General features: G+C 37.7%; 1 long non-coding RNA gene across 1 annotated transcript in view; it reads left to right on the forward strand.

The window, feature by feature from the left end:
• The first annotated feature begins 1311 nt into the window (after positions 1 to 1311).
• LOC109379040 (uncharacterized) overlaps positions 1312 to 23947 on the forward strand; it is a 115109-nt gene continuing 92473 nt past the window's right edge. The window contains exon 1 of the long non-coding RNA XR_002123100.1: positions 1312 to 1372. This is a non-coding gene — a long non-coding RNA (uncharacterized LOC109379040). The remainder of the gene's footprint in view (positions 1373 to 23947) is intronic.

Below are 23947 nucleotides of genomic sequence, written 5' to 3' on the forward strand. Positions count from 1 at the left end.
ATTTGGTTTGTGTACCTCCTGCATGCATTAGTGACTAAGGTGGGTACATATTTTAGTCATATAATCACTATACCCCCAGGTTTATTGATTTTTTTTTTCTTTTTAGGAAAACAACAATAAAAGACAACATGGATAGTAAATAACTTGGTTCATAGAGACATTTCTATGTACTTCATTTAATCTACTTAAAAATAAGTCTTATTGAAGTTAAAATAACACAGGGTAATTTCCACTATAATTGGATCGATGGAAGAGTGGGGGTTACTGAGCCAGGAAAGAAATTAGAGTGATTAATCTGGGAGTAGAGTCCTTTTATATGTCTGCTTAATGACAGTGCTCAGAACCTTATGAACGGTGCTGGATATTAAATTATTAAATTTGATGGCTAGGGAATGATTTTAAAACTTAATAACAAGTCCTCTTAAGCCTTATAAGGGATCCCTGATTTCTGCAATCCATAGAAGACCAAGTGCTCATGTGATTGACATAAGAATGGTCTGTTTTAGATAACGTTTTAGAAATTAACTTTCTCCCCCCACCCCCAACCCCATGCCCCTAAATCCATATTGAAGGCTTTCTGGCAGGGCTATCTAAGTGTGTTCAGTAGAAACACACTGAATTCCTTTAATCCTGGTTCGAGTAATGTTCTAGGCTGGAGCTATGTTTGCTTGAAATAAAAAAGATGATGTTCAGGACGAAACAGTTATGGCACTGTTTTAATTTACTAGGAATCTGTCTGGATGTTTGATATTTTAGTATTAAGAAAGTTCCCAAGGTTCTACTGGGGGAAAAAAGTACATGTTGAGCGATTGGTTAGATTTCCTTAAAGTTGATATTTTACATCTGGGTATGTGTCTGGACGTTCACTTGAGTAATTTGGTTTAACACTTCTCAGGGGTGGCAGGGTCCGGTGGGAGGAGGCTCTTTTCTGTTTCACTGGGAGGAGAAGGGCTACAGAGGGAGGAGGCGTGGAATGTTACATAATGTGGAAGAGTACAGTTGAGAGCCACATATTACGTATTCTGCTGTAATTATCAGGCTTTTCCTCTTAGCCTTCCAGTTATGGCTGATGGCAGCAGGCGGAGGCTTTGTCACATGTTGGGTGTGTTTCTTAAAGTGCTCTGGGGGAAGAACAAAACATCCTCTTTAAGGCATTCTCCGTACAGCCCATTTCAGGATTCCGCACTTTCAGGCTCTGTTATGACTTTCATGGAGTCATGTCTGTTTTTCCATTGAGGTCAACCCAAGTGTGAGTCATCCTCAATGAAATCACCCTGGGAATGCAGCAGTGTTGTTGCACTCTTAGGCACCAGAGTTGGGAGTTTCTGCAGATGATGTGCTGGGCATCAGATGAGCCTACGAAGATTTAAAAGTATGTATGTGTTTTAAGTAAACACGAGCTAACTAGGATAGCTTTAATTTGGAGCCTGGCCTGAGAAACAGGAGACCTGGAACTCTGACACTAATGGACTTTGTAATCTCAGTCAAGCAACTTAACATTTTGGGGCTTCAATTTTTCCATTTAAAAAAGGCTGTATGATCTCTAAGGTCCCTTTTGGCAGGATGGCTCTATATTTTCCTTTCATCTACTACAAAGAGTGCTGGGCCAGAAAATTCTCTGAAAACTTGTTTTTAACGTGAGATCAATCTGATGAGTATCATCAATGTAAAAAATAAATCGTTAACAGGTGCATATGGTATTTGTTTCTTAAATGCTAATCTTTAGTAAATTGCTTGATCATTTGGTATGCACCATGCTGTAAATGTATTACATACTGTATTTGTACTTTATATTTGGAAGTGCCATTGAGCATTGCATATGGTTGTTCTGAATTTGTCAATAATATTCCCTGTGCATTCCATATGGTAACAGCCATGTAATCCTTATATGGTAATAGCCCTTTTAGTTCCACATTGAGTAAAATTAATGTTTTGTACAATTAATGCACATATATTTCATAGTCTTGCACTTTCCCAAGTTATACTTTTAAGATGGAAATGATGATTAGAACAGTTCTGTATAGTAAAAGGGCTAACTTCATTTACTTATTTAAAGAATTAATTGACTCTAAAGAATACTATTTTCTTAGAGGAAAATCTGTAATAATGTTAACTTGTGCAAGTGTTTTTGACTAGCAAAATCATATGTATTTAACTTGTATGTTGTTAATAGGACTCTTCACATCTTATTTCTACTCTCCAAATCTCATATTTGGATAAGGGCAAATTTTTATAATTGTGAATATAGTTCTTTACATGTTTTGCATATTAATGTCATTTATATTATGAAAGCTTAAAAAAGATCAAAGATTGATGATCATTCATACCCTTTTGATTGAACCTTGTATGCTTTTTTAATTTCTGTGGATGATCCTAGGAAGTGCTTTATTTTGTGTGCAAAAGCATCGCTTTTTATTGTTATGAATTAGCTATGAAGTGGTCTCATTTTCAAAGAGTTATGAAGGACAGAGCTGCACATTCTGTTAACAGCTAGTGATCCAAATGGAGAAAAACATTTCCATGAGAAAAGCAAGTTGTATAATGAAAAGGGCCCTCATAGTCTATAGAAGATCATTACAAACAGTTCAGGGTATCCATTTTGATGATATGCATTTTGACAGGATTTTAAAATCCGAAGTCTTCTCTTTGCTGTCGATCTCAGTATTTAGTTAACGACCTAACAAGTTCACCCAGGTTATTTTCCTTGGTCCTCCCCTGTTCTGAAAAGCGTGTCTATTTAAGACAAAGAGGTCCTTCTCCACTGCCGTCGGTTGAAGTGTGTGCTGTGTGTGCTCTGCTGTTCCGTTCATTTTCCTCGCTCATCTTCAGGTTCAAAAACTGCGTATTTGTTTGGCCATTTGAAAAAACCTTCCAGTGTTTTTTTTTTCCCCCCTCATGTCTGAAATGGTTCATATTAGAGCTTTCATAATACCCTTCAGTTTCTGTGTTAAATTGATGTTTAAATTGGAAAGAAAGTGGGAACTTTGGCAGTTTAGATAATTCACTTCATCTGGTGGCCAGCTATGTTAACAATCACATCATATGCCAGCACTTAGAGGAGATGAAAGGAGCCCTCGGGGCACTGAAGCTACATTTTAGGAGCAGAGGGAAAATACAGCTAGAGTCCTTTGTTTCATTATTTTATTCTATAAAACGGTAAATTATTTTGACCGGAATTTTAAAATGTTAAAAGAACAATTTAAAGGTTATGTGGTGGCTTCGCGATGGAAGCTGAATGCAGACTGCTGATCAGTATGCTGGATGGAAAACGTGGAGCCCCATGTCAGCAAATGATGTCTTTTATTCCCTGTGTATTGAGTGCTGCGAGGAAATGGTGATATTGTTAGCATATGAATAACATCAAAGCCCCACATTGGAAGATAAACCTCCATCTTCTGAAATAGAGTGCACAGCCTCCCCTCGTGTATTGAAGTGCCTCTCTTTCTAACACTGTGCTCTGTCCAACCCCAGAGCCGTTTCTTCCAAGAACAGGCAAGTTGATATTCAGCACCGGGTTACTGGTGCATGACTGCACATTCCATCACTGAGGAGAAAACATTTTCACATCAGATTGCCTTCCTACATGAAGGGTAGGAAGGCTTTTTGTTTTTGTTGTTGTTGTTTTTAAGTTTGTTGGGGAGTGGAAGTGACATTTTCTTTAGAGGTCCCACAAGATGCTTATGATTTTTATTATTATTTGTCCTCAAAATGAGAGACTGATCTAACCAGTTGACAAGAAATAGAGTGGATAACTGCCTCTTCATCTCTGAATTCAGACATGACTCCTTTCTTTGCCACTGGATTCTTCAATCAATACTGACATGCTGGCCAGACACAATTTAAAAATAATGCCGCGGTTGGTCCCATTCTCCTTTTCTGTGCATATTATAGGAGCGTGATAAGGAGTTCTTGTCAAGCCCCTTCTCTTCCCACCTGTTCTGATGATCACCAAATGCTGCTGCTACTCAAAAGAGAATATGAGTTCTGCATCAGAATTCCTGGGGCTTTTAAGAGTACCAGCCACGTCAAATAGGGCCTAGGATGATAAACGGCATGACAGCCCATAACAGAGCAAGTAATTCCAGATGCCTTGGATGTTTAGTCTATTAGCTCATGGGGATGTGTAAGGAATAGTCAGTTTCCATTAATGTTCAATTTATTATTGCCCAAGATGCTTACGGTATGATGCTGCTAGTCATTTTCTATAACAACTTTATTTATAGAGGAAGTATTTTCTGAAAGGTACATGGCTGAAACTTCATTCCTGAGCTCATATGTTATGCTGACCAGAAACGTCTGTCAAAACTTAGATCAATGTCATGGGCCATATTTTCATTTTCATTACTCTTGGAGTTCTTTTTCTTTAATTCATATTGCCAGCTCTTATAGTTAACATTCAGAAAAGTTTAGGTTAGCTGGATTCCAGCCCATGGTTTAGAAATAAGTAGAGCATAATAATGTTGACATGATTGATTTCTAGTTACTCTGTGTGGTTTCTCTTGCATGTTTAAAGAGTATCTGCATATAAAAGCAAAGAAGCAACACATTTGTTTTATAAAGAGCTGGATGTACTCTTGATGGAGAGCTGTATTATAGTCGTTGTAATAGAATACCTTTTCTTACTTTTGTCTCTCACCCAGTACACCAAGTTATTGTTCTCACATTCTCACCGAGTGATATACATTGAGAAATTGAATCTTGGTGACTCAAGCTTGTCTGATTGTTAGATCCTGGATTGCTTCCAAGTGGGAGGTTGGAATGGAAAGAACCAACACAAAGTCTTTTGGCACATGTTAGGAATACCAAGTACTTTCTCCAGATTTCCTAATTAGTTTTCAAGACAAATGCTCAGGAAATTATAACAATGTATCTGATTCAGCTCAAATTTTTAGACATAGTGGATGTTAATAAGAATTAGCATTCATATTTTTAGATGATTCTATTTTAGTCTTCAGCTTATTTAGTTTTATATTTTAAGTTTCCAATTTTTCTTTTCTTTCTTTTTTCTTTTTTTGTTTTTAACCCACATATTGATCAGCAAATGCCATTGTTCTGAACTGGATTTTCCTCTCTGAAGAAGAGGCAGCTTTCTACATAACTGTTCAAGGAAGGTGAAAAGACACCATACTTAATTCAGTAATGAGTAGGTTCATATGCACGGCAGGGCGTAAGAGCCTGCTTGTTACTCTTCTAATTTTTTCATAATATCCCTTGGTAATAATTTACACATTTTAAAGAATACTTTATGCAGAACCAGGAAGGGCAGAGGTTGGAAGGAACTTAGTGATTTCACCGATAAAAAGAACAGTCTTACTTAATGCTGTCAGAGTTGGATGAACTGATGGTTTTATGTGTCACAGATTTCAAGGCATCTAAATTAGTCTAAAGTTATTGCCAGCTATCCTGATTGTTTGGGACAGCTATTAAACATCATACACAGTCATTAATCCTCAAGCTCGCAAAAAAGGTGTTTGGAGTGGCCTTTAAAAATAAGAAATACTGTACTAGCGGTTAAAAAAATATCACTTGGTCAAGTATTGTTTTGAGACTAAATGAAGTATGGAAACTTTTTCATAGGTGCAGTTTAAAGCATCTGCCCCTTTTTTTTGGTGAACAATGATTGAATAAGGCCATATTTCTGTCCTGGGACCAGGACTCTAGTGATCTGATAATTTGCCACCAAGACTAATTTTGGAGCTTGACTAAACTTTGAAAGCACCTTTACATGTTTCATCCTATGAATGAATATTACTAATAATCTCAACTCCCCAAACCCACCCTTCTCATTGGCTAAGCAAGAATTCTGTTTTAAAGTCACAGAGAAATTTCAAATTTCAAATTATGAACCTCAAAAGAGAGGGAGAGAGAAAACGATTTTATAATACCTCATCTGGATATTGCACCGTGTGTTCACCAAAGTCAGAACTCCTTCTGTCACCACATATTTACATATGTGATCTGTGTACCTGTGGGGATGGGAAGTATGTAATTGAATAATAAGAAGAAATCAAAAGGATGAAATTTCACCAAAGGAGCTTTGAAATTATTGCATTGGATTGAATTTACTGATTTGACCAAAATACAGGTTTTGCAACTGATCAGGTGGGGAATGCATGAAAATGATCAGATTGTCTATCAAGAAATAAAGAAGCTGCTTTAAGCATCTGAATGCAGTTTGAGTAAATTAATTGGATGTTGGACCTCCTGAGTTGATCCTAGGTCTCCTAACTGCTTTTCCTCACATATCCCAGTTTTGCATTTTTATTCCACATTCTGGGACATTTATGCAATTTTTTCTCCCAGAACTTTGAGGGAATTTTTTATTTTGATACTAATATTTTTAATTTTGAGGAATATTTTCTTGTTCTCTGATAGTTCTTATCATAGCAGCTTCTGCTTTTATTTTATTTGTAATGGATAAATAGTCTCTCAAATTCCTGATGTTACCAATGAGAGCTTTGAAACAATTCTCTTTTGTACTGTGAATGGTCTTTGCTTCTTCTGAGGTCACTTGTTTTATTTGTTCATCCTGGTCCTTCTTTCTTTTAATATTTATAGATCCATGTAGAAGACCTCAACAACTTAGCCCAGATTAAGCTGCTGAAGCTTTAGTTGGGTCTCTTTTATTCACTCGTCATCATCAAGTGTTAAAGTGTTCAGTCCAGCTAGTTGTTCAGTCCATGGTTATGCACTTATAGTTTGATGTGAAGGAGGTGAGTACAGGAAAGGAGGGACTCGATGATCAAACATGTCTCCAGTTATTTTCTATACTCATGATTTCCAAAATTATATCTCAGTCCAAACCTTTCTCCTGAGATTCTGATGCATATATCCAATTGCATACTGGACATTTCAACTTGGATGGAGGGATCTTAAATTTAACACGCCCAGACTTAATCATCACTAGCCCACCTCTCCCAGTCCCCTTCCCTTCCTCCTCCTACATATGTTACCTCAGCAGGGCCCCAGTTCGGATCCCACATGAGGGCCAGTGACACTGCCCTCTACAGCTAAGATGCTGAACAACAGCTCAACCTGGAGCTGGGCTGCCCTGAGTCGCCGGCTATGGCATAGTTTGCAGTGGGGTTGGCTGGCAGCGGGCATGTGCTTTTGTGAGCTGCCGTGAGCCACTATGAACTGGTGAGCGACTGCCTTACCCGGGAAGAGCGCGATGATGGTGCCAACTTGGGCCAGTGAAGCAACGTCCTCCACAACGAGACTGAAGAACAAAAGGACAGCAACTTGTGTGTTCCCCTTCCCCGATTCCCCAGTGCTGTTCCCATCCCCCAATTCCCCAATAAAATCTTTAAAAATAATAATAATAAAAATAAAAAAATAAAAAGAGGATGTGAGGTGAGAAAGTGGAGATAGCTTTTGTAGACAACTCTTCTAAAATATAGGACTGTGGTGAAAAAGAGCAAAACAATATGGTGATTAAAGTTCAGATCAAGTGGTGTGTGTGTGTGTGTGTGTGTGTGTGTGTGTGTGTGTGTGTGTGTGTGTAGAGTGGTTGAGATATGAGCATGTTTATATGCTGACGAGAAGTAAAATGCACACTAGTTCCTCAAACAGATTGATTTCTTTCATGCCTACATTCCCAGTTTTCCAGACACTGCAGATACTTCTCATCTCCAGGGGAAGGCATAGCTCAGGTTCTGGCAGGAACCCTTTTCCCTCCACACATAACGCACATGTCTGCTCACTAAATGACCTTAGCTCTGGATGGCAGGATATAGCCTCTTCCTCCCCTACTGGCCACCCCAGCAGAAACCAGCTTCCTGTGTCCATGTGGGAAGTGGAGGATTATCTCCCATCTGTTCTTCATTTGTTTACTTCCTTACCTTTTCTACTCTCTTCTGGATCCATTACTTCTGCTCTTCCTTGGGCCTCAGCTCACTTTGCCCATGTCCCTACTTAAAATAGGCTTTTGCTAAAGGTTTATGGAATAATAGAGAGGCCATGCCACATAGATGGGAAACATCTGTCAATTGTAACATTATTCTTGGAAATGTATCTACAATTCCTGGAAGACCATACCTCTCTATATAATCTGCTGTGTTATGGGCTTCCCTCCTTCTTGACTTTTCTTCCGGTTTCCTCTTTCAGGACTCCAATTCCTTTCTCAAAGCACCGGTGGTTAACACCAAATTCTCTATTACTTTGTTACACAGAGTAATTTAAGTCTTCCCTTTCCAAACTTCTTCTGTCTATAGAGTGGGCCCATATTTCAGATGCTAACAGGCTGTTAAGGTAGCATCCTAAATGATGATGATTATAATAATAACAACAACAACAACAATAATAATAGTTGTCTCTCTTAGAGGAATATTATGGTCTTTCTCAGGTAATTGATTCAAGTGCCAGACAGTTTATAACAGCATTTATATACCTATATTTCTTCTATCTCTATCTATCTATCTATCTATCTATCTATCTATCTATCTATCTATCTATCTATCTATCTATCATATTAAAAATATCAGGTAAGGATACCGAAAAGAAAGTTATCCTTGTTGCATACTTGCTATTAAATTTTACTCTTATTAATACATTAAAAGCTTTAAAAGCATATGAATATAATTTTAGTATTTACTTTTAGAATTATCACATGATTACCTGACTTTTTCAAATTAAAAAAATTCCAAATGTGGCTATTTATTATTTTATCCTATTTATTTTCAAAATGAAAAGGTAAGCTAGTCCTTCTGGCATCCCTAATAACTCAACATTAATGTTAAAAAATATATAAGAGACTTAATATGGTCAGTCTGAGATTTCACTTCAGAGGAATAGCATGTTAGAGGTTCACATTAAGTTAGGAAACTCCCTATTGTCAATAAGTATCCAGCCCCAATTTTGAAACTGTGGGATTATTTTTTAAAAGTTGAATATAGAAATTGCCTGTAGAAGACAGGGGTGTTAAGGTGGAAAAGATTGCTATAACTCAAGTCAGGTCACAGTGTATATTGTTATGTGGCAAAATGATATTGGCCTTCTATAGCTTTCCAGGAACAGAAGGTGAGAACTCAGAGGGTTGGAATTCCAGCTTTTCTAACCTCTTTTCTTCTCACTGCTCTTTAAGTGTACATTTACTTGACAAAGCAGATGGGAAAATAAGCTCAGGCGAATTTGGTCAAATAACTGGCTATTTTTATAGGAGAAGAGTTCAGTTTGATTATGCTCCAGGTTAAATGATGTTTTAAAACAAACCAGAAATGCCATCTTATAAACAATGAAAATAATACAGCATATAAATGAACAATTTTTGTTTTATAGACATGGCCATGAAAAAACCATATAGTTTTGTGCAGCTTCTCTTATTTATTCAAAAACTGAGGCTTCCCTTTCAGTCTAATTGCTTGGTATTCGGAATTGAAGGAACCATGGGATATTTCAATAAAGCACAGCAATTTTGACTAAATCGTATAAATGATTTGCCAAAAGAATATCAAAATATACCATAGCATTGGACCCATCATTTTTAAACTACTTTGTATTGCTCTCTCTTTTTAAAGGAACATGTCTTTGGTATTGTTCTTGGATTGTAACAAAATTGTTCACATGGGTAGAAGTTATCTAGATGCATTGATTTAACTGAGTATGTTTTAAGGTTCTGTGAACTGCTACTGGCTAAGTTTTTAAAATTTTGATCATACTCGTATGTTGCCATATTATTCTCAGTATGGTTCTAACACTCTTTTATTTTCTGGGTTTGACTCCTTCTGTTGCCAGAGCCTGAGAAAGTAGAGAGGAAAGCGAAGGAGTTAATGCACTTTGTAAGCTGTGTGTCTATTCATGCACTGCCTGACTCACCCTCCAACCATTCCTCTCACAAGAGGAATTTATTACTATTACCGTCAGTACTAAAGATAAGTTGGGATATCACATGCTTTGGTATCCACATGTCTAAATAATAGTAATTATTTTGCTTCTAGCTTTCTCTAATGTTATTTGGTTTTGAGAGCTAATGGTGTTTCTATTTTATTCCACAGTAAATATCAGTTTCACTAAATCATTAGGGTTGGGCCTTACAGTTATAAGAGTATTGATTTTTATGTAAACCAGAAGAAAATGCTAACAGAGCACATAAAACATTTGATAGCTTATTGGGGCTTTTGTAATGGCCACTCTACTTTCAGTTAGGCAGCATGAAGATTGGAGATACTGGGTTGGGGTGGGTTGAAAGACCAAACGAGAAATGCTGTGACATTCTTTCACACTAAATAAGCAGTTATGTCATATTCACAATTCTAAATAGTGACAGAAATATTGTATAGCTTAAATGATTCGTTTGGAGCTTGTTTTCCTAGGTTATATCATTGGGTTTTATTACACAAAATGTACTTTGAAAAGTCAACCAATAAAAAGAAAACATAGAATAACTTATAATTTTGGCTATGGCTTCCATTTCATTATGCCTAGTAATTTTAAAAATACAGAAGCACTAGTGTTAAAATGAAGAAATTAATATATATGGGGAGTGCTGAAATAGTTCTACTATTTTGGAAAATTAAGTTCAGAGTATCTACTGTGAGAATTCAATAAAACTTTTGGTCTTCAATATAAGATAGACCATAAATCAATGAAGTTTAAATAGTTCTGCTCTCTTGAACACCTGCTTATCTGTCTTGAGAAAATTCTGTAGTGTTTTAACCATCATTTTATGACATTAAAAAGTGATGCTCACTATTGCAGTACTTGGAAAGGCTATTAAAGTTAAGGGTCTGTCAGCCATTCCATTATAAACCCTGATTTCCAGGAGTTTAATATAACTCAGACATTGCATGTAATAAACTCTAATGCAGGAATCTGAAACTTAGATCATTATTTTCTCTATTTAAAGGCCAATTGCCCTGCAAAGACTGTCTCTAGCCATGACAAATATCTTTAGGATAAGTTATAATTTAAAAAATTTACCAAATGCTATTATTTTCCTTCCTATGATATTTTATCTCTAATTTAAGACAACCTTTCAGAAAGGAAGGCTGTCCTAATCTATGTATGGCAGGGGAGCACTCCCCACCTCCCTGAACAGAATTTCATGCTTCTTTCCACAGAGAAAAACCTTTGGGTCCATAAATATGGTATATTACTTTCCTATTGTTGCTGTAACAAATTACCATAAACTTAGTGGCTTACAATAACATAAATGTATTCCCTGAAGGTTCGGGAAGTCAGAAGTCGGAAGTCAGTTTCAATGGGCTAACGTCAAAGGTGTCTGCAGGGCTGGTTCGTTCTGGAGGCTCTGAGGGGAGAATAGTTTTCTTTGCCATTTTCAGCTTTGGGTGGTCACTTCTGTTCCTTGGCTTAAGGTCCCTTTCTCCATCGTCAGAACTCATCAATCTGATCTCTGCTTCCATCAGAGGATAATGGAGTAATGAGTGTTTCTTAGGTAGATATCGGAAAAATATCTTTAGTTGACTAGGATGTGAACTCTTAGTGGTCTCAAGTGATGATGCTGGGAGAGGATAAAGGGGAAACCAGAAGTTGACAGTCTGAATATTCACAAGAGCTTTATATGTGACTCCAAAGCTGGACATGGACATCGATTTTCTTCAGTATTGTGAATTAATCGCAAGAAAACCCTCAGAGGAAATTTATATGTACTATATTCCGGGGGGGCGGGGGTGCCAAAAAATGTATACAAGTGGACACTTTGGTCAACGTTGCTCATGCAATAGTTTGCTGAAATCAGAAGTGTCTGGACGCTGATGGTAACCACTTTGAGCACCTCTTGTAATTGCAGAAGTCAAATGTGACTTGCATTCATCTATTGTTATCCATATATATCAAGTATTACAATTTTAATAGTTTTTTCTTTTCTTAAAATGTGTATATGTTTTTTTGCCACCCTCTGTATTTTGAAATCAAGTTTAGCTTGAGATACATTTCCATGTAAATCTGAGTTTCAAATATCTGACCTACACATAAAATGACTGTACCTAAAAATGACTGATTTGGGCCCATCCAGAATTGGGAGAAAGGAGTATGTTTTAGAGGTGTGAAGAAGAAGAAAGATGTGGAGAAACATTTCTCTTTCCAGCTCACCGATCTCCTTTGCTGTTGCGGGGAGCTAATGTGTAGTGGTCATCAGCCTCAATGGTGGGCATCCCAGTATTCTTCCAAAGGGAGATAGTTCCTTTTTGATGGGTGCTGTGTGGCTCATAGTTACTAGATTTATCGTGGGAGGAGGTAAATGGAGGTAAGAGCTCCTTGACTTATTGTAGTCCTTTCTTCCTCTCTGTTACAGAATGTATTTTCCCAATGAAATCATGTTGTAACTAAGCTTTATTTTTTTAAAGGCTTAGGATCCCAGAGAAGTTTGCCAATGTTGCTTTGTTAATCCCTGTGTAGCCAAAATATGTTTTTAAGAAACTAAGTTTAAGGCATATAAGAACACAAGGAGGAGTAAGCAGTGGTAATAGGCCAAATGGATCCATTCAAAAAATAAGTGTATACTCAATTAATTTCTATTTCATGATGAATTAAATGGTGGTGTTTTATTTTGTTTTGTTTTTAGCCACCAAGAAGCCAAGAACTCTATATCATTATTTCTCTGAGTAAAGTATTTTCTAAGTAATAAATAACCCATTAAAGAACAAACTTTTGGCGGGCCACCTGGCTGAAAAGCAGAGACGGCTTTCTGTCCCTCTGTCAGGGGTCTCAGGACTAGCCTCAGGCTTGATGATTCACTAAGATTCCCAGGACTCAGAAAGGCTTTTATACCCACAGTTATGGTGTATTACAGAGAAAAGATGCAGATCAAAATCAGCAAAGGAGAACCCAGGCACAAGCTTCCAAATGTTCCTCCCTGGGGAGATACACAGGCCCACGTTCCATTCTCCCAGCAATGGTGTGTGACAACACGTGTGAAGTGATGCCAGTCAGGAAGATTCCCTGAGCCTTGGTGACCAGGTATGTTACTGGGGTCAGTCACATAGCTTTGTAGCCCTGGTGTGGCTGATTTCAGCTATTCAGCCTCAGGACCCACAGAGGTTAAACTGAAACAACATGGCCTGGGGCATCAGACACCCCAAAGCAGGCATTCCCTATCCATCACATGTTAGCATACACCACCTGGTCAGCTGACACAGTGGGGACCAAAGATGTAGGCATATGCACATACTCTTACCAGGTTGTCTCCTGGGAGCCAGTCCAGGGCCAGTCCTGGTGACAGGCCGTTCTTGGGATGTGCTGGGCCTGAGTATTTTGGGCCTGCTGAGTTGACCCTTTACCCTTCACACAACCACCTTTGGTGTTGCATAACTTGACCAAGGCAGCAAAAGCAATGATGTGGATAGCAAGGAACCTTTTGCTGGATCTTCAAATTGAGATGGTAGAGAGACTGTAAGTAAGGTTCAAGTGTTTTCTTTCAAATGCCAATCATGAGTGATCTCTGGTGTTAGATCTGCCTCTATTCGAGCTCAGAGAAAAGGTTCCATTGCAGAGTGAGCACAGATGTTGTGTTTGGAATGCTTCTCCCTTCTAGGTCCCACAGGCTCAGAGAGGATAAACATGTGATGAAACATCCCCAAACAACCCCTAAGTAAAAGACAGCTTCGCTAATATTGCCACCTTTTAGGCCAGTGGTTCTCAGCCCTGACTGCATGTTCGAGTCACCTGAGGGGCCTTTAAAATACCAAAGCCTGGGAAGCATCTTAAGAGATTCTGGTTCAACTAACTAGGACATGACTTGGGAACTGGCATTTAAAAGCATTTCTAAGGTAATTTTTAATATGCAGAGGCTGAGGACCATGCAGTCAGCCAGAAAGGGATAGAATTAGGGAAATAGTGATCTTCACTAAGCCAGTGGTTCTCAGCGCTGGCCATGTGAGACTCAACCACCTGAGGGACTGGCTTAGACAGAGACTGGTTTCCACGCCCTCCTCCTAGAGAGTCTTATTCAGTTGGTCTGGTAGAATCCTGTGTCTCATGTGCAGTCAGGGTTGAAAAGTGGTTCTCTAAATAATTCACTTTGCTGTGGTCTCTTTCTGTTCTGTCTACTCGAACAAAACATTATCCAATTCAATTACAGAAAATATTGGGTTGTCGGAAAAGTCATGATGCATATTTGCGACAGATGGCACTAGTTCATTTTTGGAAGTACTATAGTCATTCACATCTATGTTATTGCCATGTCATTTGACAGTTCTAGCTTCATTCTAAAAAAAAATTGAGTGGTTTGGTTGACTTTTGGAGATTTTACAAGTTGAAGATGGAAGACCGAATTGTGCATTTTTGCCATATTTTACTGTTTTACTTCCATAAAGGGAAGAATGCGTCAAGCTTGTGAAAAGTTGCATAAAGTTTATGGTGACAATGCTCTACAAGAACGTCAGTGCCAACGATGGTTCACAAAATTCTGTGCTGGTGATTTTGATCTCAACGATGCTCCTCAGTCAGAAAGGCCCACCGAGGTCGATGACGACAAAATAAAGGCATTGATCAAGTCAAACCCACGTTACATGACACGAGAGATTGCAGAAACATTGAACATCCATCTTTCAAGCATTCATGACCACCTGAAGAAGCTGGGATACGTAAGCAAGCTCGATATTTGGGTTCCTCATGAACTCAAAGAAGTTTATTTGATGGCGCATATAAACATCTTTGATATACTCATTAAACGTGAGGAAAACAATTCTTTCTTAAAGCGACTGATAACGTAATGAGAAGTGGATTGTTTGCAACAATGTGGTGTGCAAACAGTCTTGGTCCCAACATGATGATTTGCCTCAAACAACATGGGAAGGAGACATTCATCAGAGGAAGGTTATGCTCTCAGTGTGGTGGGATTTTAAAGGTGTCATGTTTTTTGAGCTCCTACCAAGACCAAATAATCAATTCAAATGTGTACTGTTGGCAGTTGGACAGTTTGAATGGATCCATCATCCAGAAACATCCAGAGCTTGTTAATTGTAAAGGAGTTGTGTTCCATCGTGACAACGCGAGACCACACACAAGTTTGATCACCTGTCAAAAATTATTGGAGCTTGGATGGGATATGTTGCCACACACACCATACTCACCTGACCTTGTGCCGTCAGACTTCCACTTGTTTCGCTCTCTTCAAAACTCCTTGCATGGTATAATGTTCAATTCAGATGAGGCTGTAAATCAGCACCTTGTTCAGTTTTTCACAAAGACAAGGAATTATGAAGCTCACTGCAAGATGGCAAAAGGTTATCGAACAAAATGGGCAATATATCATTGATTGATCTTTGTTCTTTATATAAATAAATGACCTTTGAAAAACATAGACAAAATATGTCATGACTTTTTCGACAACCCAATAGGTTACACTCTTTAGGAATCTCAGCGATCAAACAGCGTACCCATTAGGTACACATGGTCTCTGTGTAGGAAACATCTGATCTGAGATATGAAATATAACATGAAGCCCATTATGGGAAGACCTAGGAGAGCACACCAAGCAGAAGGAATGGCGGATGCCAGGGAGATTGTTGTGATCAGTGAGTAGAAAAGACATTGTGGGTGAAATGTGGCAAGTGAGGATAAGAAGTGGTCCAAGCTGAACTGGGAAAGGAAACCAGAAACTAGACCATGCAGGGCCCTGTAGGCCATTTTAAGGATTTCAGACTGTAATGTATTCTGTTAATATATAATATATTAGCATCCCATAGTAGATAAACACTTTTAGAATTATAAAATTTATAATTTTTAGAGAGATGTTATTCATAGTACAATTTTTTAGTGTGGCAAAAGACATTTATTAATAAACCCAAATATCTTTTGTCTCTTTGTAAAAGTTAAAAAGCCAAAAGTAAGTAGTACACTTGTTTAGCAATTGTCTCCATGTATTGTCTTATTTAAAAATGGTCTGGATATTCAATTAATATCCATTATTTGGTTTAACTTACTGTAACTTATTTACATTTACTTGAATTACTTGTTTTTAACTATTATGCCTAGATTAGACATCAAACAGCTAACTGTCCTTTTAAGTTGGTTTTCTTGTTGACAAACTTTGTAATATGGAAATGGCATGAACTTATTTGATTAGTAAACCCAGATAGGAAAAGTTGTATGTTTGCATTACATTTAATGTTGACAATTTTGAAGACATGCCTGCTTTCATTAAACCAACAAACTTAAACTAGCTTTAATTTATCAAAGATTATCCCAGATCATGAGAACTTGAAAAACATTTGGGTTACTTTCTATATTTCTGAGAGTTTCAGGAATATTTAATTTATAGAAGTACTTACTTTTCCTTAAGCCAATTAAAAAGAAATCTTTTAATATTTTTACACATATGTAATATACATGCATACATAGACATACAGAAATATATAGACAGACACAGAGATCTTATAGTTTTCATTTTAAAAATTTAGCCATGTCTCAGCTAAAACAATACAAAACTCATCTGGATCCAAACTGTGTTTCTGGCAGATGGATTAAGTTGAGGCTACCTGCACACTGTAAGGGTTCTTTTGGAGAAACTAGTTTTGGAGTCATTTTGTCTTTTAGGAACTTCTGTGTACCAGTCAAAGAGCCTGTTCCATTGTCTCTGAGAGGTTTGAGATCTTGTCTCTTCAAGGGTGCCTTTAAGGTGAATTTATCAAAGTTCAAGTTTCCCCAAAGTAGTCCCTATTCCAAATTATCCAAAAGTTCATTCCTTTTCCAAAAAGGCACAAGATCCTAGTCCATAGTGGGTATACATATAGGTAGCAGGAGTTTTTGAAGAAGGTGGAGAAAAGTTTTAGATCAGGTAGAACCCATTGTTGCTTCCAGATTGCCTAAGACATCTTAACTATGAGGGACCTTGTTTCTTAACAGCTATTCTAAAACACAGGGAATCATGTGTTTTCTCCCCTTTCGAACAGAATAGGGTGAGTTACCAAGAAATGTCAACAAACAAAATATACATATGCACATTAAAGATGGAGGGCTCAAAATGCAAAGAGAGCAGAGCTGGGATCCAAGATAGGCCTTCAAACTCTGGAGTCGGTGAGAAAGCAGTAAGCTCAACAGGCTCTGTGTCTACTGGCACCTGGTTGGGCACCAGCCTCAGAATTTTCGAGGGTCTTCTTTGGATTCCACTTCTGATGCCAGGAACTGTCAAAAATCTAGAAATAGCTAAATTAAAGCCACCAAATCAATAAGTAGTATTTAGTAAGAGTTTATTGTGCATGTAAGAACAGTTTGCAAACTGGGAGCCTTCAAAGAATTATGTGAATTGGAGGTCAAGGGCATGACATTATAGGATGGCTTATAAAGTAAAAATGAGGATATTGTTTACCTTTCACAATGATTGGTTATTACAATGGTGGTCTCCAGGTGGTAGGGGATTGGTTAAAAGTGATTATCTCATTTTTAGGAAGATGATTTAAGTTTCTTTTATGATTGTCAGAGGAATTTACAAGAAATAACCTAAGTTCCGCTTATGCTCATGAAATAAATATGATTTACTTTTGCTTATGTGGCTCAAGTCCAGTTTCCATTTTGTATTTAATTTTAACAGGAGGCATTGGGTTGTCGGAAAAGTCATGACGTATTTTTTCTATGTTTTTCATTGCAAAAATGCGTCATGACTTTTCTGACAACCCAATAAACCTGGCCCGTGTTACTCCATCTTGGTCAAAAGCAGGAGTGTCTAATAATGATTTAAAGCATGTAAATGCTTTCATTTGAAAGGTTATTAAATACAATTCAATAGCTTATTTAGCATTTAACCCAATTTATTATTTTTCATTATTTATAGTCTATTAACCAAACCCCTAATAATTCCATCTGAGAAGACATATGTGGAAAGATTCTCTTTCCCTTTTTGTCAGGAAAACAAAGAATCCCCCCAGGACTCAAGGGAGACCTAGAATAAGTAAGCATTTCACAATATTAAAAAAATGATAAAAGAGGACAATTTAGGTGACATAAACAAACTTTAACACTTTATGACGTGAACAGTCTTTCAGAGAACTGTGAAATGGGGCAGAAGGCAGGACGCTTTTGTAAGATAACGAATAAAGAACAGAGAAGAGACAGAAATATCTGATTACCACATGGACAACCTCGTCTGGCATGGTGTTTGGGGACTGGCTGACTGGATAGACTGTGTTTCTGGCCAAGTGAAGCACTTACAGGGACAAAAAGTTATCTGAGCTTCGGTTTGCTGATGTGGAGCCTTGGGAAGAAGCAGCTCCATCTTGGGCCTAGAAAATCATTTCAACAACAGAAACAGGATTTGCTCATTACCGCCCCTCATCCCTAACACCTTCTCATTTCTCTCATTGCACCTGGTGCTTTATTAGACTGACAAGGCTATAAAGAGCTGGTTGAGTCTTGTCTGTGTGAATGGCAGAAGGACCATCTTCAGCTCTGTCACGGAACGTGGAGAAAAAGTATGTGAAATCATAAGAATATATTTATCAAGCATGTGAATTATAATGTCTCGGTTTGGTAAAGGAAGTAAGTGGATTAAACTTTGTTGCCCCGAAAATAGGCTCCCAGATGGAAGACACTCTGCTCTTAACTTGAAATTGGCTTGTTTTGGTGGGTAATTCAATCCCTCTGGCTTATGTTATTATTACAGGATTGGGTTGGTGTGTTACAGTGTAAGCCTAAGGGGTTATGTATGTGATTGTGCCATTATGTCATGAGTTTAGAGTTGTTTGAAGTTCACTGCTTATTTTATTGGAAAAATATCCGGGCTTTTGGGAGAGAGCCAGCATTTCTCAGATTTCACGTATTGTTGTAATAGATGCATTTTCAACCTTGTAAATATAAGCAGCATAGATTTTATTGGTATTCACCACATTTTCAATCCAGAGAGCCTTGGATTCAGCACAGGTGCCTGGCTCTTATCAATTGTCATGGGAGTATACCTGGTGACACTGCATCAGCCTGTTACCGTGAGCCTTTAATACCCTGACCCAGAAGGAAACTGAGCACAGCAGTGTAAAAGCCTTACAGCTACTGCGTTTGGCACTGTGTAAGCCCTGTGGGCCTTTCTTTCTCATCTCAAGGGAATTTGGCACTGAAATAGTTTTCATTCCAGGCAAGGCAGGGAAACACATCATTTTGGATCAAAATAACCTTTCTTTTTTCCAAAGGTTATTATTATTATTTTTTTAAATCGCAAACATCTGTCAGCAAGGTGAAACCTGCAGGATTTATCAAAAGCATCTCCTTAAGGACTGTTGTATGTGATTACTTCTTATTGGTTTGACATGATTTAACCTAGGCATCTTTCTGCATTTATTTACCTTTAAGTTGCAATGTATTGTTTATAGGCTATTTTTGGAGCCACTGGGAGAAAACTATACCCATGTGTAATGCATTTTGCAGCAAGACCATGTGTTTTCAGTGATGAATCAAACAAAGCCTGCAACTGATGCTAATAGAGAAAAGTCGGTCTCCCTCCCCCACCACATCTCTCCTCTCTCCCTCTCTCCCTCTCTCCCTCTCTCCCTCTCTCCCTCTCTCCCTCTCTCCCTNCTCTCTCTCCCTCTCTCTCCCTCTCTCTCCCTCTCTCTCCCTCTCTCCCCACCCCACCCCACCCTCCTCCACTCCTTGCATCCTGAGCCAGGGAGACAGCTGTTTTCTCCCACACACTGGAGGACAGGATGAATACTAAACTGTGGTATCTGGCTGTCTGTCAGAACAATAGTAAACCGCACACCTGTCGGCTCTTGGCAAGCCGGGATGGTGAAACGACTAAAGTTGTTTTCCTAGCTTTCTCTTCTTGACAAGCACAGCGCTGACTGCTTTTTATCTACTTCAGTTCACAAAGGCTTAGGTTTCTCCCTTAAGGCACTGAGAGAATTAAGCAGATTTACTACTGCTGCTAATAAACAGCTTCCTTTAGAGAAGGTGGGTTTTCGTGGGGGACATGCTTTATTGCCACCTCGCCTCCCGCTTCCCGACGCGGGCCCCCTTCCCCTCCCCCTCCCATGAGCCCTGATGCAAGAGTTCTTTCTCCCTCTCTCGTTACTGCTTTGCATGTGTAAGCATTTTTCTTCGGCTGCCACTCTGGCTTCCTAGAGGCAATCTGAAAGCCCCTTCAGCTAATGGCTCATTTAGCGATCAATTTGTCAAATAATGTTCACAGATGTTTTTCTGATGCAGCAGCATGCAGGGCAGGTAATGACTGAGTGAGTGATCACTTCTGATAGGTGACAGGATTGAGGCCTTGTCTCACCAGGCCTCTCAGAAGTTGGGGGTTATTGGTCGACCCGAGAGAGCCCATGCTCCTTTCTACTTTTAAAACATCAAAACAGTGGTTGCATGGCAATCAAGTCATGGGCTGGCCTCTTAAGTGGTTCCTTCCACCCATGTAAGGGAAGTCACACCGGTATGCCATCTAGGGGAATGTAAAAATAGAGTCTCCCTTAACTTGGTGTTTCCTGGTTTTTGAGTTGTGACAGTAATGTTGGGGATGGGTACATAAAAAGCATACTATTTTCATAGTCTATAAATATTAACATGTAATAATATCGTAGTGGCTTGAAACTGTCTTCATACCTGTTGACATTTCCCAGTCTCAAACACAATTCAGAATCAGTCCAAAGAAACACTCACTTTACAAGAAATGTGGAAAACTTTGTAGCCATGACTCTGGAATGATCTGTCAAAAATCTAGAAGAATGGAATCCAACTGAACGTTAACTATGAAAGCCAGGCCAGGCCTGCTGAGCTGTCTAAGATTCCTACAGCTGTACGAGCTCTGCTTTTTTCATGGTCTCGAATTGTTTCCATTACCCTGAAAAGGGTTATAAAACCTACAATCAATTTAGTTTCTGGGGCATTGTGTTTTGAATACCGTTTAATAGGGTGTGACAAAAACACATAATTTCTCCACATGTTCTTACCTTGCAAGTGGATCTTATGTGGTGGTGCTCGACAGTGCACCAGGTAACATGAACAGCACCAGAAGCTTGAGAACTGGAAAGAAAGGAACAGTGATGGGTAGCTAGAATGTCCAGGCCATGAGGAGAATTTTACATTTACTAGTTGACCACAACACAACAACGGATATCTTTATCCTCTGCTTTCAACTCAGCTTGGCCTTAGCCAGAGGTAAACCAATTTATTTCATACATAAAAAGTAAAATTGTGTTTCAGCCTGGAAAAGATGAGCTTGAACACAGATGGACAGAATACATTTAATAAGAACATTAATAAGGAAAGAGATGTTGAATCGGATCTGCAGCTGGGGGTGTTATAGGAAAAGGATGTCTGCCCCTTTTGATGAGCAGGAATTGAACTACTCTTCCAACTCAATGCCCCAAACCTTTTTAATTTTTTTTTCCCTTCTCAAATGAGCAGGCTCATTTATTTTAATGAGAGTTTTTGACTAAGGAGAGAGACCAGGATAGCTCTGCAACAGCTCCTAATCCGTTCAGGCACTGTCTGAATTTCTCTTTTATGGTTATGTTGTCTTCTAACACTGCATCGAGTTACTAAGAAATAGGATGTGCTGGTGCTTGTTAAAATTGCTAAATTTGCATGCTCTGGAAATTTCATTATTTGGCACACTTGCAATGTGGGTATGTTAGGCGACTTCCAGCATACAGGGACATAGATCACTCAGCTATAATAGACAACACACAGAAACAGGTGAGCCAAATCTATACCTGTCACGAGTGCTCCTCAGTGGCACTAGCCCCCAGGAGTCTGTTTCAGCGCAGGCATCCTGCACCCTTCTTTTGGTGTGTTTTGATTTGCACATGGGGATCTGGGCAAGAAATAGCTGGGGCAGTGTCTCCTCTACTTGACCTTTGTGTGCAGGATTCCAGGATCATGCAAGTTTTTATGGCCTACAGCTGTTCAAGTTGTATTTGGAAATTTGACTGGCGTGTGTGACAAGCTTTTTTAGGCAAAATAATTTACTATTTATTGAACTCATTTGTTGAACACTGTATTAGCACATCATAGATGTTATCTAATTTATTCCTCAAAACAGGTCTATGTGCTAGGTGTTATAATCTCTATTTCGTAATTGAAGACTCTGAAAGTGAGAGGTTAAAAATTTGCCAGCACAAGTTGCTTTATGAACTGAAATCTTAATCCAAAATCCATGCTCTTATGGGCTTTAATTAAAAATATGTTGTAAAAGTTTCAAACAATTCTAATATTTCAAAGACAATTAATCACCTGTATTCATGCTAATAAAGAAAATTTCTAATATCTCATACCTATTTACACCTATACTATAGGTCTGAAATTTCATATAAATGAGATCAGAATAAACTTGCTTTGTAACTTTAAAAAAAAAAGTGATGGATATATTTTTCAGCAAATGTCTATACCATCACTTAAAAAAGCTGTACAATATTACAATGTATATATCAACCAAATCTATTTAACCAATCCCATATTGATGGGCATACAGGTTGTTTTCAGGTTTTACTAACATAAATAATGCTTTAATTAATATCTTTGTGCTATCTCTTTCCTTTTTCGGTTGTGCCTTTTTTTAAGAATTGCTATTACTAGCTTAAAAACTAGATGTATTAGTTGAGGTAGGGCATAAGTATATATAATTAATGAAAATCATAAGCTCTGGAATCAGTCTGCCTGGGTTTGAATTTTAGTTTCCCCACTTAATCTGTGTTAATTTAGTAATGTTCCTTAATTCTTCATTTCAGTTTTGTAGTTTTAAAATAGAGATGTTAAAACCAATATTCTAAGTTTGTTGTGAGGAAGAAATGAGATGATGATATAGCACACTTAATGTAGTGCCCAGTGTCTGATGTGTAGTAAATTATCATAACTGATAGCTTTATTATTATTACTGAATATATTTTACAAAACTTTTCTAGAAAAAATTTTACCAATTTATATTCCTATCAACAGTCTAAGACTGTCCATTTTCACATACCTTGTTTGTCAGTGGGCTTACTTAACTTTTCACATCTTTACTATAATATCACCCCTTTCTTGTCCATAAAACAAACAAAAAAAGACAAATTGCTTCATTTTCATGTATTTCATTATTAGTGATGTTGTGTATCTTTAAAAATGTTAGTCATTTTAGATAGACTATTAAACATCAAGATAGACTATTCTTGTTCTTTGCTTTGTTTTTCAATTTGCAGAGTTCCTTACTGATTTAAAAAATTAACCATTGCAAAGATGTTTCCCCATTTTCATGTGTCATTCTGCTCTTCTCTATTCAAGTTCTTTCTGTCTGTCTGTCTGTCTGTCTTTTTTCTTTCTTTCTATTCTACTCAAAACTTTGACATTTTGTGGTAATTGGAATTGATTATTTTTGTGGACGTTCTGCTTTCCATTTAATCTTTTGAAAGGGCTTTTTCACATGTAATTTATTTACCCACATTTTCTTTCAATGTTTTTATGTATTTCAACATTTTCGGTGGCTTTACTATTATTTAACATGATTTTAAATCTGTAATTCTTATAATAAAAATCCTTGAGATTTAGAAAATAATAATTTTTCATGTTTTTATCCCCATCGATACAGCAGGAGAGAAGCATTTAGTCTTTCACCATTATATGTGGTGTTGGTGTAGGATTTTTCCAGATGCTCTTTACCAGATTGAGGACTTTCCCTTTAATACTGCTTACTGGGAATTTTTATCCTGAATGAATGTTGAATTTTGTCAAATGTTGAATTTCTCTTTTCTCTTAATGTAATGAATTACATTGATATTTTAAAAGTTAAGCCAAACTTGAATTCCTGGAATAAACCTCACTAGCTCATGGTATATTATCCTTTTTACATATTGCAGAATCAAATTTACTAATGTTAAAGATTTTTACATCTGTGTTCATGAGGTAGTAGTTTGGTCTGTAGCTTCCTTGAAATGTCTTTGTCTGATTTTGGTATCAAGCTTATGCTGGCATCATAAAAATTGGTAAATATATTCTTTCCATTATTTTCTAAAAGATCATGTATAAGATTGGTACTATTCCTTCCTTAAGTAGAAATCACTAGTAAAAGCATTTTGGGGAGTTTTCT

This window comes from Hipposideros armiger, unplaced genomic scaffold (genome assembly GCF_001890085.2).
Source record: "Hipposideros armiger isolate ML-2016 unplaced genomic scaffold, ASM189008v1 scaffold_21, whole genome shotgun sequence".
NCBI lineage: Eukaryota > Metazoa > Chordata > Mammalia > Chiroptera > Hipposideridae > Hipposideros > Hipposideros armiger.